The sequence below is a fragment of the Ochotona princeps genome, chromosome 2, assembly GCF_030435755.1.
Source record: "Ochotona princeps isolate mOchPri1 chromosome 2, mOchPri1.hap1, whole genome shotgun sequence".
In the NCBI taxonomy this organism is placed as follows: domain Eukaryota; kingdom Metazoa; phylum Chordata; class Mammalia; order Lagomorpha; family Ochotonidae; genus Ochotona; species Ochotona princeps.
The window spans coordinates 104135002-104149235 of NC_080833.1; the positions used below are offsets into that span (position 1 = coordinate 104135002).

The 14234-nt window shown below is 53.8% G+C and overlaps 2 non-coding genes across 2 annotated transcripts; both read left to right on the top strand.

Annotated features, from left to right (window-relative positions):
• Positions 1-4856: 4856 nt before the first annotated feature.
• LOC131479675 (U1 spliceosomal RNA) lies at positions 4857-5020 on the top strand. The gene has a single exon (XR_009245033.1). It is a non-coding gene; the product is annotated as a U1 spliceosomal RNA (small nuclear RNA).
• A 5050-nt stretch (positions 5021-10070) lies between these two features.
• LOC131479676 (U1 spliceosomal RNA) lies at positions 10071-10234 on the top strand. The gene has a single exon (XR_009245034.1). It is a non-coding gene; the product is annotated as a U1 spliceosomal RNA (small nuclear RNA).
• Positions 10235-14234: the final 4000 nt, after the last annotated feature.

Here is a 14234-nt window from a genome sequence, read left to right on the forward strand (position 1 = left end):
CGCACGCACAGACACACACAAAGCCCTACATGCCACGCTCACACCCCACTCCACTCCACTCCACTCCATTCCACACCGCCCCGTCACTGCCACTCCCAACCACCCCAGCCACAGGGAGCCACAGGACACTTGGCTACAGTCTCTCACAACCGACAAAACCACTCCTGCACCCCACACTGAAACCCTTCCTTTCTTTTCCTTTCCTGCAAGCAAGTCTCCAATGCACAAACACACACCTGGCTGCTGCTGCTGCTGCTGCTTTTCTTGGATTTGTTTTTTTTGAAGAGTAATTGCATTGCGTTATGTGACGCAGTTTCATCGGCTCTGGCATTGCCCACACCCCTTCCCGTACCCTCCCCCCATGGTGGGGATTCCTCCAATTTGGTGCAGTATGACACTTCAAACTCAGTCAAGAGCCTTTCATTGCAAGCATATACCAAGCCTAGAGTCCAGCATCTTGTCGTCCAGATTAGTTCGATGGTTTCTTGCGGAGACCATCTCTGGTCTGAAGGCAGAGCTGGCACAATAGCATCCCGACCAATCAAAAGCCACAACGCAACATCAACAACAAGTTACAACATTGTGGAATTCTTTGACATGGCATTGAGTAACCAATATGTTAGAAAATGCAAGTTCTTAACCACATCCTCTGACTACTTCATCGACATTTCAATTTTAGTTCATATACAACCGGCTTCTATACACCTTAAAATGGCTATGATAGGGTACTATTCAGCTGCCTCGTGTCTATTTTCATTTTAGTATTTAGCAGTTTACAGCGTTGAAGCATCATTTTGCTGAATCTGGCAGCTTTTAGGATAGTCGGAACTGGCTGATAACTCTAACAAGGCATATATCAACAGATGAAGTGCAGAACAGTTTTAGGAGGGGTGTGCAGAGAAATCTTCAATACATACCTTAGTGAGGAGTAGCTAATCGTTGTATCCTACCTAGTAAGGTATGTGTGTGTCCATACGCTGACCGTTTCCTGTCTGGTTCTACGCTTTCCTTGGTGTTCTCTGTCTATCTGTTCTAACTGGGAAACACCTGTCTTCTTGCAACTCTCCAATCTCCAAGAAAGCAAGCAGAACCGCTACAGCTTGCAGCAGCTGAGGCTGCTTGGTAGGGTACAAGCTGCGGAGTCCTCTTGTTGCTGCGGTCCTTTGCCTTTGAACTCTTTTCCTTTTCTTATTCCTTGTTATCAGCTTACGATATAGTTCCATAGCCCCTGTGATTTCCATAACCCCCCGCCCCACAGCTGCCCTCCCCACACCCACACCCACACCCACACCCCCACTGGGTATAGTTCTTCCTAAACTCTCACATGTCCATTCTATTGCCGAGACACAGTTAGCACTTTCACGGGGATCCCATCTTTGCTCCGGAAGTAGAGACGCTCATACAGACTGCATCGTGTTCTCACATCTGGATGTGACAGTCTCCATGACAGTCACCACAGCACATCCCCTTAAATGAAAGGCCGCCATACAATACCAACGACAGGAAGGACAGAAATGAAAAACGACCGCGAAGTGAAAGAGCATGCTGCTGAATGACCAATGTGTCCCTGAAGAAATGAAAATCAAGAGCTTTCTTGAAGAAAATGATGCTACCGTATGATCTAGGAGTCAGTGGAGAGTTTAACCAGAAACAAAGCGTTCTGAAGAGATGAAGTGAAAGAAAAGAAAACGAAAACCCGTGAGAAGATGCAGTTTCCGCTTATCTTTGTTGGTGAGCTATGTCTTCTGCAGGCGATAAAGAGATGGGTTTGGTTTCGTTTTGTTTTGTGTTTCCATCCAGTCTGCTAATCTATGATGTTTGGTGAACGTAAGTCATTTCCATTCAGGTGGTAATTGGTTCGTGTCCTTTCAGCAATGGGTTGTTCACTGATTTAGCCTTTAGTCTCCTGGGATGTTCTTCCCATTTGCCTTTGGTTTTGGTGGGTGCTATTCCTCTTCTCTGCCAAGAGAACAGCTAAAGTATCCTGTGTAGGGCAGGTTTGGAAGAGGCATATGCTTTCAGCTTTTCTTGACCGCGGGAGAGTTTTATTTCACTTTCAAAGACAAAGCAAAGCTTTGCTGGCTACGTCATCCTGGGCCGACAGCCTTGTGCTGTGTTCGAGACTCTCCACTATAGTTTTAATTGACTGTGCTGTATTCTGCAGTTCTGATATTTCAGCTCTCATTTGGATCATCCCCTGCGTGACACGTTCCTTCAATTTCCTGACCTTCTGCTTGACGTGCTTCTCGTCGTTGATAGGCAGCTGTGTACCAAGTGTTTTGGATTCTGTATCCTCCATTTCTCCACGTATTCCCCAGTTACCTCTGAGGTTGGCCGAGGCCTCTGCTCTTTTCCAGGGACTCTGGAGTACCATCCGTCGTGCCTTTGTCTCCTCTTTTGCTCTTGGTCATTGCGCTGCTGGTCATCAGATTCTTCTCCTTGGGGCAGGTTTCTAAGCTGTGTCACCCACAGGTCTACAGTGTGCGTTTACTTATTGTGGTTGGCAAACGGCTCTTGGTTTGCAGTCGCTTGTGCCACCCCCTCCAGCGAGTTCCAGGTCGGCAGTTGTTATGTTAGGCTTCCACCATGGCAGCCCCAGCTCCTGGCTCCTGGCTCCTGGCTCCTGGCTCACCACTCTCCACCTTTTGAGTCGTAAGATGCCAAAGGCGATATTATTTTCCCTGCGGGACCAGTGCGATGCACTGAGCTCGGTGAGTTTGCTCCCAGCCCAGCGTATGCGCAGCTCACTGCTGTCCCTGCAGTCTTCGTTTTTCCACACCGTACAAAATGGCATCTGACGTGCCTCTAGCAGAGCTCTTGATCTGCCGGCCGCCAGGTCTGAGGGCTAACTCGGACCTATCTCGGGTGACAGCTGAGGGTTGTCACGTTGCTGCAGGTCCCTGAGCCGGAAATGAGTTCGTTCTCAGCTCAGTGCATGTGCAGTACTGTCCCATATAGCCTTTGTCCTCCTGCAGAAAATGGTGCCCAAGTCGGCTCTAGGGGGCAGACGGGGCTGTGAAATCTACCCTGCTCCCACACCGCCATCTGGGACCTGCCGCTCTGCCTCTGCTCCTGGTCAAGTCCAACAGACCAGCAGCACGGGCAGTTCTTTGCCTGGGTTCGCCTCCTGAGCTGCCGGTGAATGTCCCTTGCCACCTTGCTGCTGCTGGAGCTCTGGCTGCCGGTGCAATTCAGACTGCCGCCTGCTGAAGGCCACTGGGGTATCGGTCAGTGCCACACCAACACCGTTGTCTCCTCTGCTTTCCTGTGTCTGTCAGTCTCCAGGTGCCCCGCTGCGTGCTGCCTTTCTGTCCTCTCCTATTTCCTGGGAATGTGCCCATCTCTGCTTCACACGGGCTGATGTTTCTCCGTCTGTTTGAACACATCCTGACCCTTGAATCCCCGAAGCCGCACTCTTCTGTCACACAGCAATCCAGGAGTTGGTAGGGCCAAGTCAGCCGCGGGTCTACTTGGGTCGACCACTCTGGCTGCCGATGGCGCTTCCTCATCCACCCTGACCTGCGTCCTTGCGCCAGTGGAAGCTGCAGCCAAGTTTCCCCACTAGGCCAAGCACCAGGTCTTGCGCTTTCCAGCACTTCGTGCTGTGGTCGTTGCAGCCCTGCCAGGCCTTCACCAGCCCCAATCCCAATCCCACCCCCCAATCCCAGCTCTTACGCTCCTCAGTGGAGTGAGTGGGAGCAGTGGCTCAGCAGCCTTCCTCCCACCCCTGCCACAACTCCTCCTATGCTCGATCACTCCCAGCCTGGTGCCCCGTCTCACCTCGGCATTGGGCTTGGCCTGACTTGGCCCACCTCCAGTCCTGACCTTCGCTGTTGGGCACCGCAACCTTGAAGACCAGCCCACACCTATTCCGGCTCTCTCGGATCGGGTACTACCGCTCAGCTCTGCCTCGTCTACCCCCAGACCTGGCTCTCATGTGCAGCAGTGGGTGCCCCTACTTGGCCCACTGTGGCGTGGCCTATCCCCCGTCTTGTCTTAGCCCTTGCCTTTGGATGCTGCAGCCTGACCTGGCCAGGCCCACCCGCAGTCCCAACTCTTGCCAGCGGGGGGTGCCGCAGCCTAGCCCTGCTCTGCCTGCCTCCATCCCTGGCTCTCATGCAACCCTGTCGATGTGATAACCTGGCCTGTCATGGTCCACAAGTCAGCCTGACTCCTGTGCTTGTGGTTGTGCCTGGGTTTGGCGCGGAGCCAGCCGCCTGTCCCCGTCCCGCTGCCCCTCTGCCTCGGCTCAACCCACACACCTGCTGGTGAGCGACACAGCCCTGCCCAGCCCAACCAACACCCAGCCCTGACACCAGCCCTGCCTGCTCACCAGCAGGAGATGCAGCGCCCTCAAAGAGTTCCCCAATTCCCCCCACCAGGGTCGCGGCATGAGATGGGCCAAGGCCCAGGACAGCTGGGAGGGACGAGGGCTGGGGCCCGGGGCAAAGCCCGAGGGAGGCGGACGGGCTGGATAGGGGCTAGGCGGGGACCAAGTGGGGCCATGGGACAGACAGGCACGTCCCTCCACTCTGGCTGAGCGGGGGTGGGCGGGGGTGGGGTGGGATGTGGGGGCGGGGCGGGGCGGGGCGGGTCTGGGCCAGAGAGGTCCCGGAGAGGGCGTGTATAAGTATGCAGATGTGGAAGCGCGGGGGCTGCTGGGCCAGCGGCTGCTGCAGGAAAACGAGCCGAGTTCCCGTAGTGTGTGAGCAAGTGTGAGACGGTGTGTTGCGAATGAATGGGCGCGCTTTTGTGCGTGTGAGGGCGCAGAGGGGCTGGAGCGCGCGTGCGCCAGTGAGCGTGTGTGTGAAGTGTCGGTGGTGTGTGTCTGTGTAGTGGCGTTGCGGCGGCGGCTCATACTTACCTGGCAGGGGAGATACCATGATCAAGCAGGTGGTTTTCCCAGGGTGAGGCTCTTCCATTGCACTTGGGAGGTGCTGACCCCTGCGATTTCCCCAAATGTGGGAAACTCGACTGCATAATTTGTGGTAGTGGGGGACTGCGTTCGCGCTCTCCCCTGACATCGTTGTGTCCCAAGGGCAGACCTGTGGCAGTGCTTCCCACACCCACTGTGCTACTGCATCACCCACTGCACACTCCACCACTCATTCTTGCTTCAGTCCTCTGCCCCGAGGACTGCTACTTGCCCTGCTCACCTGCCCTGCATCCCACGTCTCGCTGGCCTCCACAGGGCCACGGACTTGCAGCCCAGCGCGCACGCACAGACACACACAAAGCCCTACATGCCACGCTCACACCCCACTCCACTCCACTCCACTCCATTCCACACCGCCCCGTCACTGCCACTCCCAACCACCCCAGCCACAGGGAGCCACAGGACACTTGGCTACAGTCTCTCACAACCGACAAAACCACTCCTGCACCCCACACTGAAACCCTTCCTTTCTTTTCCTTTCCTGCAAGCAAGTCTCCAATGCACAAACACACACCTGGCTGCTGCTGCTGCTGCTGCTTTTCTTGGATTTGTTTTTTTTGAAGAGTAATTGCATTGCGTTATGTGACGCAGTTTCATCGGCTCTGGCATTGCCCACACCCCTTCCCGTACCCTCCCCCCATGGTGGGGATTCCTCCAATTTGGTGCAGTATGACACTTCAAACTCAGTCAAGAGCCTTTCATTGCAAGCATATACCAAGCCTAGAGTCCAGCATCTTGTCGTCCAGATTAGTTCGATGGTTTCTTGCGGAGACCATCTCTGGTCTGAAGGCAGAGCTGGCACAATAGCATCCCGACCAATCAAAAGCCACAACGCAACATCAACAACAAGTTACAACATTGTGGAATTCTTTGACATGGCATTGAGTAACCAATATGTTAGAAAATGCAAGTTCTTAACCACATCCTCTGACTACTTCATCGACATTTCAATTTTAGTTCATATACAACCGGCTTCTATACACCTTAAAATGGCTATGATAGGGTACTATTCAGCTGCCTCGTGTCTATTTTCATTTTAGTATTTAGCAGTTTACAGCGTTGAAGCATCATTTTGCTGAATCTGGCAGCTTTTAGGATAGTCGGAACTGGCTGATAACTCTAACAAGGCATATATCAACAGATGAAGTGCAGAACAGTTTTAGGAGGGGTGTGCAGAGAAATCTTCAATACATACCTTAGTGAGGAGTAGCTAATCGTTGTATCCTACCTAGTAAGGTATGTGTGTGTCCATACGCTGACCGTTTCCTGTCTGGTTCTACGCTTTCCTTGGTGTTCTCTGTCTATCTGTTCTAACTGGGAAACACCTGTCTTCTTGCAACTCTCCAATCTCCAAGAAAGCAAGCAGAACCGCTACAGCTTGCAGCAGCTGAGGCTGCTTGGTAGGGTACAAGCTGCGGAGTCCTCTTGTTGCTGCGGTCCTTTGCCTTTGAACTCTTTTCCTTTTCTTATTCCTTGTTATCAGCTTACGATATAGTTCCATAGCCCCTGTGATTTCCATAACCCCCCGCCCCACAGCTGCCCTCCCCACACCCACACCCACACCCACACCCCCACTGGGTATAGTTCTTCCTAAACTCTCACATGTCCATTCTATTGCCGAGACACAGTTAGCACTTTCACGGGGATCCCATCTTTGCTCCGGAAGTAGAGACGCTCATACAGACTGCATCGTGTTCTCACATCTGGATGTGACAGTCTCCATGACAGTCACCACAGCACATCCCCTTAAATGAAAGGCCGCCATACAATACCAACGACAGGAAGGACAGAAATGAAAAACGACCGCGAAGTGAAAGAGCATGCAACTGAATGACCAATGTGTCCCTGAAGAAATGAAAATCAAGAGCTTTCTTGAAGAAAATGATGCTACCGTATGATCTAGGAGTCAGTGGAGAGTTTAACCAGAAACAAAGCGTTCTGAAGAGATGAAGTGAAAGAAAAGAAAACGAAAACCCGTGAGAAGATGCAGTTTCCGCTTATCTTTGTTGGTGAGCTATGTCTTCTGCAGGCGATAAAGAGATGGGTTTGGTTTCGTTTTGTTTTGTGTTTCCATCCAGTCTGCTAATCTATGATGTTTGGTGAACGTAAGTCATTTCCATTCAGGTGGTAATTGGTTCGTGTCCTTTCAGCAATGGGTTGTTCACTGATTTAGCCTTTAGTCTCCTGGGATGTTCTTCCCATTTGCCTTTGGTTTTGGTGGGTGCTATTCCTCTTCTCTGCCAAGAGAACAGCTAAAGTATCCTGTGTAGGGCAGGTTTGGAAGAGGCATATGCTTTCAGCTTTTCTTGACCGCGGGAGAGTTTTATTTCATTTTCAAAGACAAAGCAAAGCTTTGCTGGCTACGTCATCCTGGGCCGACAGCCTTGTGCTGTGTTCGAGACTCTCCACTATAGTTTTAATTGACTGTGCTGTATTCTGCAGTTCTGATATTTCAGCTCTCATTTGGATCATCCCCTGCGTGACACGTTCCTTCAATTTCCTGACCTTCTGCTTGACGTGCTTCTCGTCGTTGATAGGCAGCTGTGTACCAAGTGTTTTGGATTCTGTATCCTCCATTTCTCCACGTATTCCCCAGTTACCTCTGAGGTTGGCCGAGGCCTCTGCTCTTTTCCAGGGACTCTGGAGTACCATCCGTCGTGCCTTTGTCTCCTCTTTTGCTCTTGGTCATTGCGCTGCTGGTCATCAGATTCTTCTCCTTGGGGCAGGTTTCTAAGCTGTGTCACCCACAGGTCTACAGTGTGCGTTTACTTATTGTGGTTGGCAAACGGCTCTTGGTTTGCAGTCGCTTGTGCCACCCCCTCCAGCGAGTTCCAGGTCGGCAGTTGTTATGTTAGGCTTCCACCATGGCAGCCCCAGCTCCTGGCTCCTGGCTCCTGGCTCCTGGCTCACCACTCTCCACCTTTTGAGTCGTAAGATGCCAAAGGCGATATTATTTTCCCTGCGGGACCAGTGCGATGCACTGAGCTCGGTGAGTTTGCTCCCAGCCCAGCGTATGCGCAGCTCACTGCTGTCCCTGCAGTCTTCGTTTTTCCACACCGTACAAAATGGCATCTGACGTGCCTCTAGCAGAGCTCTTGATCTGCCGGCCGCCAGGTCTGAGGGCTAACTCGGACCTATCTCGGGTGACAGCTGAGGGTTGTCACGTTGCTGCAGGTCCCTGAGCCGGAAATGAGTTCGTTCTCAGCTCAGTGCATGTGCAGTACTGTCCCATATAGCCTTTGTCCTCCTGCAGAAAATGGTGCCCAAGTCGGCTCTAGGGGGCAGACGGGGCTGTGAAATCTACCCTGCTCCCACACCGCCATCTGGGACCTGCCGCTCTGCCTCTGCTCCTGGTCAAGTCCAACAGACCAGCAGCACGGGCAGTTCTTTGCCTGGGTTCGCCTCCTGAGCTGCCGGTGAATGTCCCTTGCCACCTTGCTGCTGCTGGAGCTCTGGCTGCCGGTGCAATTCAGACTGCCGCCTGCTGAAGGCCACTGGGGTATCGGTCAGTGCCACACCAACACCGTTGTCTCCTCTGCTTTCCTGTGTCTGTCAGTCTCCAGGTGCCCCGCTGCGTGCTGCCTTTCTGTCCTCTCCTATTTCCTGGGAATGTGCCCATCTCTGCTTCACACGGGCTGATGTTTCTCCGTCTGTTTGAACACATCCTGACCCTTGAATCCCCGAAGCCGCACTCTTCTGTCACACAGCAATCCAGGAGTTGGTAGGGCCAAGTCAGCCGCGGGTCTACTTGGGTCGACCACTCTGGCTGCCGATGGCGCTTCCTCATCCACCCTGACCTGCGTCCTTGCGCCAGTGGAAGCTGCAGCCAAGTTTCCCCACTAGGCCAAGCACCAGGTCTTGCGCTTTCCAGCACTTCGTGCTGTGGTCGTTGCAGCCCTGCCAGGCCTTCACCAGCCCCAATCCCAATCCCACCCCCCAATCCCAGCTCTTACGCTCCTCAGTGGAGTGAGTGGGAGCAGTGGCTCAGCAGCCTTCCTCCCACCCCTGCCACAACTCCTCCTATGCTCGATCACTCCCAGCCTGGTGCCCCGTCTCACCTCGGCATTGGGCTCGGCCTGACTTGGCCCACCTCCAGTCCTGACCTTCGCTGTTGGGCACCGCAACCTTGAAGACCAGCCCACACCTATTCCGGCTCTCTCGGATCGGGTACTACCGCTCAGCTCTGCCTCGTCTACCCCCAGACCTGGCTCTCATGTGCAGCAGTGGGTGCCCCTACTTGGCCCACTGTGGCGTGGCCTATCCCCCGTCTTGTCTTAGCCCTTGCCTTTGGATGCTGCAGCCTGACCTGGCCAGGCCCACCCGCAGTCCCAACTCTTGCCAGCGGGGGGTGCCGCAGCCTAGCCCTGCTCTGCCTGCCTCCATCCCTGGCTCTCATGCAACCCTGTCGATGTGATAACCTGGCCTGTCATGGTCCACAAGTCAGCCTGACTCCTGTGCTTGTGGTTGTGCCTGGGTTTGGCGCGGAGCCAGCCGCCTGTCCCCGTCCCGCTGCCCCTCTGCCTCGGCTCAACCCACACACCTGCTGGTGAGCGACACAGCCCTGCCCAGCCCAACCAACACCCAGCCCTGACACCAGCCCTGCCTGCTCACCAGCAGGAGATGCAGCGCCCTCAAAGAGTTCCCCAATTCCCCCCACCAGGGTCGCGGCATGAGATGGGCCAAGGCCCAGGACAGCTGGGAGGGACGAGGGCTGGGGCCCGGGGCAAAGCCCGAGGGAGGCGGACGGGCTGGATAGGGGCTAGGCGGGGACCAAGTGGGGCCATGGGACAGACAGGCACGTCCCTCCACTCTGGCTGAGCGGGGGTGGGCGGGGGTGGGGTGGGATGTGGGGGCGGGGCGGGGCGGGGCGGGTCTGGGCCAGAGAGGTCCCGGAGAGGGCGTGTATAAGTATGCAGATGTGGAAGCGCGGGGGCTGCTGGGCCAGCGGCTGCTGCAGGAAAACGAGCCGAGTTCCCGTAGTGTGTGAGCAAGTGTGAGACGGTGTGTTGCGAATGAATGGGCGCGCTTTTGTGCGTGTGAGGGCGCAGAGGGGCTGGAGCGCGCGTGCGCCAGTGAGCGTGTGTGTGAAGTGTCGGTGGTGTGTGTCTGTGTAGTGGCGTTGCGGCGGCGGCTCATACTTACCTGGCAGGGGAGATACCATGATCAAGCAGGTGGTTTTCCCAGGGTGAGGCTCTTCCATTGCACTTGGGAGGTGCTGACCCCTGCGATTTCCCCAAATGTGGGAAACTCGACTGCATAATTTGTGGTAGTGGGGGACTGCGTTCGCGCTCTCCCCTGACATCGTTGTGTCCCAAGGGCAGACCTGTGGCAGTGCTTCCCACACCCACTGTGCTACTGCATCACCCACTGCACACTCCACCACTCATTCTTGCTTCAGTCCTCTGCCCCGAGGACTGCTACTTGCCCTGCTCACCTGCCCTGCATCCCACGTCTCGCTGGCCTCCACAGGGCCACGGACTTGCAGCCCAGCGCGCACGCACAGACACACACAAACCCCTACATGCCACGCTCACACCCCACTCCACTCCACTCCACTCCATTCCACACCGCCCCGTCACTGCCACTCCCAACCACCCCAGCCACAGGGAGCCACAGGACACTTGGCTACAGTCTCTCACAACCGACAAAACCACTCCTGCACCCCACACTGAAACCCTTCCTTTCTTTTCCTTTCCTGCAAGCAAGTCTCCAATGCACAAACACACACCTGGCTGCTGCTGCTGCTGCTGCTTTTCTTGGATTTGTTTTTTTTGAAGAGTAATTGCATTGCGTTATGTGACGCAGTTTCATCGGCTCTGGCATTGCCCACACCCCTTCCCGTACCCTCCCCCCATGGTGGGGATTCCTCCAATTTGGTGCAGTATGACACTTCAAACTCAGTCAAGAGCCTTTCATTGCAAGCATATACCAAGCCTAGAGTCCAGCATCTTGTCGTCCAGATTAGTTCGATGGTTTCTTGCGGAGACCATCTCTGGTCTGAAGGCAGAGCTGGCACAATAGCATCCCGACCAATCAAAAGCCACAACGCAACATCAACAACAAGTTACAACATTGTGGAATTCTTTGACATGGCATTGAGTAACCAATATGTTAGAAAATGCAAGTTCTTAACCACATCCTCTGACTACTTCATCGACATTTCAATTTTAGTTCATATACAACCGGCTTCTATACACCTTAAAATGGCTATGATAGGGTACTATTCAGCTGCCTCGTGTCTATTTTCATTTTAGTATTTAGCAGTTTACAGCGTTGAAGCATCATTTTGCTGAATCTGGCAGCTTTTAGGATAGTCGGAACTGGCTGATAACTCTAACAAGGCATATATCAACAGATGAAGTGCAGAACAGTTTTAGGAGGGGTGTGCAGAGAAATCTTCAATACATACCTTAGTGAGGAGTAGCTAATCGTTGTATCCTACCTAGTAAGGTATGTGTGTGTCCATACGCTGACCGTTTCCTGTCTGGTTCTACGCTTTCCTTGGTGTTCTCTGTCTATCTGTTCTAACTGGGAAACACCTGTCTTCTTGCAACTCTCCAATCTCCAAGAAAGCAAGCAGAACCGCTACAGCTTGCAGCAGCTGAGGCTGCTTGGTAGGGTACAAGCTGCGGAGTCCTCTTGTTGCTGCGGTCCTTTGCCTTTGAACTCTTTTCCTTTTCTTATTCCTTGTTATCAGCTTACGATATAGTTCCATAGCCCCTGTGATTTCCATAACCCCCCGCCCCACAGCTGCCCTCCCCACACCCACACCCACACCCACACCCCCACTGGGTATAGTTCTTCCTAAACTCTCACATGTCCATTCTATTGCCGAGACACAGTTAGCACTTTCACGGGGATCCCATCTTTGCTCCGGAAGTAGAGACGCTCATACAGACTGCATCGTGTTCTCACATCTGGATGTGACAGTCTCCATGACAGTCACCACAGCACATCCCCTTAAATGAAAGGCCGCCATACAATACCAACGACAGGAAGGACAGAAATGAAAAACGACCGCGAAGTGAAAGAGCATGCCACTGAATGACCAATGTGTCCCTGAAGAAATGAAAATCAAGAGCTTTCTTGAAGAAAATGATGCTACCGTATGATCTAGGAGTCAGTGGAGAGTTTAACCAGAAACAAAGCGTTCTGAAGAGATGAAGTGAAAGAAAAGAAAACGAAAACCCGTGAGAAGATGCAGTTTCCGCTTATCTTTGTTGGTGAGCTATGTCTTCTGCAGGCGATAAAGAGATGGGTTTGGTTTCGTTTTGTTTTGTGTTTCCATCCAGTCTGCTAATCTATGATGTTTGGTGAACGTAAGTCATTTCCATTCAGGTGGTAATTGGTTCGTGTCCTTTCAGCAATGGGTTGTTCACTGATTTAGCCTTTAGTCTCCTGGGATGTTCTTCCCATTTGCCTTTGGTTTTGGTGGGTGCTATTCCTCTTCTCTGCCAAGAGAACAGCTAAAGTATCCTGTGTAGGGCAGGTTTGGAAGAGGCATATGCTTTCAGCTTTTCTTGACCGCGGGAGAGTTTTATTTCATTTTCAAAGACAAAGCAAAGCTTTGCTGGCTACGTCATCCTGGGCCGACAGCCTTGTGCTGTGTTCGAGACTCTCCACTATAGTTTTAATTGACTGTGCTGTATTCTGCAGTTCTGATATTTCAGCTCTCATTTGGATCATCCCCTGCGTGACACGTTCCTTCAATTTCCTGACCTTCTGCTTGACGTGCTTCTCGTCGTTGATAGGCAGCTGTGTACCAAGTGTTTTGGATTCTGTATCCTCCATTTCTCCACGTATTCCCCAGTTACCTCTGAGGTTGGCCGAGGCCTCTGCTCTTTTCCAGGGACTCTGGAGTACCATCCGTCGTGCCTTTGTCTCCTCTTTTGCTCTTGGTCATTGCGCTGCTGGTCATCAGATTCTTCTCCTTGGGGCAGGTTTCTAAGCTGTGTCACCCACAGGTCTACAGTGTGCGTTTACTTATTGTGGTTGGCAAACGGCTCTTGGTTTGCAGTCGCTTGTGCCACCCCCTCCAGCGAGTTCCAGGTCGGCAGTTGTTATGTTAGGCTTCCACCATGGCAGCCCCAGCTCCTGGCTCCTGGCTCCTGGCTCCTGGCTCACCACTCTCCACCTTTTGAGTCGTAAGATGCCAAAGGCGATATTATTTTCCCTGCGGGACCAGTGCGATGCACTGAGCTCGGTGAGTTTGCTCCCAGCCCAGCGTATGCGCAGCTCACTGCTGTCCCTGCAGTCTTCGTTTTTCCACACCGTACAAAATGGCATCTGACGTGCCTCTAGCAGAGCTCTTGATCTGCCGGCCGCCAGGTCTGAGGGCTAACTCGGACCTATCTCGGGTGACAGCTGAGGGTTGTCACGTTGCTGCAGGTCCCTGAGCCGGAAATGAGTTCGTTCTCAGCTCAGTGCATGTGCAGTACTGTCCCATATAGCCTTTGTCCTCCTGCAGAAAATGGTGCCCAAGTCGGCTCTAGGGGGCAGACGGGGCTGTGAAATCTACCCTGCTCCCACACCGCCATCTGGGACCTGCCGCTCTGCCTCTGCTCCTGGTCAAGTCCAACAGACCAGCAGCACGGGCAGTTCTTTGCCTGGGTTCGCCTCCTGAGCTGCCGGTGAATGTCCCTTGCCACCTTGCTGCTGCTGGAGCTCTGGCTGCCGGTGCAATTCAGACTGCCGCCTGCTGAAGGCCACTGGGGTATCGGTCAGTGCCACACCAACACCGTTGTCTCCTCTGCTTTCCTGTGTCTGTCAGTCTCCAGGTGCCCCGCTGCGTGCTGCCTTTCTGTCCTCTCCTATTTCCTGGGAATGTGCCCATCTCTGCTTCACACGGGCTGATGTTTCTCCGTCTGTTTGAACACATCCTGACCCTTGAATCCCCGAAGCCGCACTCTTCTGTCACACAGCAATCCAGGAGTTGGTAGGGCCAAGTCAGCCGCGGGTCTACTTGGGTCGACCACTCTGGCTGCCGATGGCGCTTCCTCATCCACCCTGACCTGCGTCCTTGCGCCAGTGGAAGCTGCAGCCAAGTTTCCCCACTAGGCCAAGCACCAGGTCTTGCGCTTTCCAGCACTTCGTGCTGTGGTCGTTGCAGCCCTGCCAGGCCTTCACCAGCCCCAATCCCAATCCCACCCCCCAATCCCAGCTCTTACGCTCCTCAGTGGAGTGAGTGGGAGCAGTGGCTCAGCAGCCTTCCTCCCACCCCTGCCACAACTCCTCCTATGCTCGATCACTCCCAGCCTGGTGCCCCGTCTCACCTCGGCATTGGGCTCGGCCTGACTTG